General features: G+C 50.9%; 1 pseudogene; it reads left to right on the top strand.

Annotated features, from left to right (window-relative positions):
* The first annotated feature begins 253 nt into the window (after positions 1-253).
* On the top strand, positions 254-432 carry LOC148647776 (U2 spliceosomal RNA; annotated as a pseudogene).
* The last annotated feature ends 1,327 nt before the right edge of the window (positions 433-1,759 follow it).

The raw sequence follows: 1,759 nt of genomic DNA, 5'->3' as shown, positions 1-1,759 counted from the left end.
GAAGTCTGCAAAGGGCACTAAGCATTGAGAAGGGATTTGCAAAGGGCACGGGTTCTATGTCAAATAAAAGCAAAAGTACAATCCAATATTACAGGACATGGAGAGATAGAACGGAGGCGATAGGTGGATTAACAGTTATGACGACACCAGTGAGGGTGCTAGGAGTAAAGTTTCATAAGGAAAGTATGGTAAAATTAAACTGGGAGGAACGTCTGAGAAAGGTGAAAGAGAAATTGGGGAGATGGCAAACAAGATCTCTGTCCTTCAATAAAATTGAAAAAATCTTTTATCAGTTTAATTTCTGATACGTCCCCCATCGGGGGACCACATATTAAATGGATTTTTGGAACAGGGAGCTGGATCAGGAGCTTGCTCCGTCCTCTCCACGCATCGGCCCGGTATTGCAGCGCCTCCGGGAACGGTGCACTACCTTCTCTCAGCAATGAAAAGACAGACGTAGCTAGCGAGCAAGCAAGGGAGGTGGACAGGAGCTCCTTCTTCTCCAGTCTCGTCTCTCATCCGTCCGTGTCTCTCTCTCCCTGTCTCTGTCTCCATTCCCGTCCTCCCTCTGTGCACTTTCTCGTGTCTCGACTTTCTCGGCAAGCAGGCAGGCCCCCTTTTCAGCTCCCGTGCATTTTCCCTCCAAAAAACTTGGATATATACACCTTTTTCTTTTTTTTAGGAAGGGAGGCAGGCAGGCAGGTAGGTGTGTGTGTGTGTCTCTCCCAAGAGAAAGCTGCTCCTTCCTCCTCCCTCCCAGAGGTGCTGACGGTCCACTTTCCCTTGCAGCTCGCTCGGCACCGCAGCTGCTGGTGGGAGGGGCCTAAGCTAAGGAGGCTGGCACCGCCCGTCGCTGCGGTCTTTGATCAAAGAGCAGGGACCCCACCCGGGACTGGCAGGCAAGCAGGCAGGCAAGCAAGCAGGCAGGCAGGCAGGAGAGAGGGGGAGCGGAGTCCAGGTGGCAGTCCTCTGGCTGCAGGGAGGCCAGCAGCTGCATGAGTTCCGGGCTCCAGGGCAGTCGGCCTGCCCCACTGTGTGCAAGGGGAACACCTGCGCGTCGGTCGGCGCCTTTAGGGGCATTGCTTCTCTGCCTTTTGGCCAAGATCGGATGCAACTGGAGCCTGGAGGAAGTCCGTGTTTTTTTAAGATATTCTTTATCTGGACGCTTCCAATGTTTGGACGCTTGAAGGACTCCCGGAGAAGAACGGACGCTTGTTCAGAGTGCCAGGTGAGTTTCTTGCTATCTTTGGGGTTTTCTTTTTTTTGTTTTTGCTGGACATGGAAGGGCCTGGACTGAAGAACACTCTCCAGTTTAGATGGCTGGGAGATGTTGGTTTGATGTCGGGGAGGGAGGACTTCCCCCAGCATGTATTGAAGCAAGTTCTGGATCTGAAGGAGGTGTTTTGTGTGCAAAGTTATGCATCTTTACGGCTTTTTTAATGTGGCTTTTGATTTATCGCCCAAGTATTGGAACGCACTTCGGGAAAAGAAGGAGGCAGGACAGCTGGGAAATTTTGAAGTAATGGGACTCTGGGCACAGGAGGACAGAGTTCTGACTGTGCACATGTATAATCCGTTTGTGCCAGAAACGGATATATATACCTTCTTCCATTGGTACGTAGATATCCTGAGTGAGGCACAGAAGGGCAGTACAGATTCTGGCCTGATGACATGTCGAGGGATGGTTTTAGACATCCACCGGCAAACTTTTTAGGATCCAATCAGGGGATTCTATTTTATGCAGGACAGCTGAGATTGT

The sequence above is a fragment of the Lepisosteus platostomus genome, chromosome 15 (genome assembly GCF_059453375.1).
Source record: "Lepisosteus platostomus isolate fLepPlt1 chromosome 15, fLepPlt1.hap1, whole genome shotgun sequence".
Lineage (NCBI taxonomy): Eukaryota > Metazoa > Chordata > Actinopteri > Semionotiformes > Lepisosteidae > Lepisosteus > Lepisosteus platostomus.
Note: the sequence above shows the minus strand (reverse complement) of the source record. Positions and strands in the feature narration are given on the sequence as shown.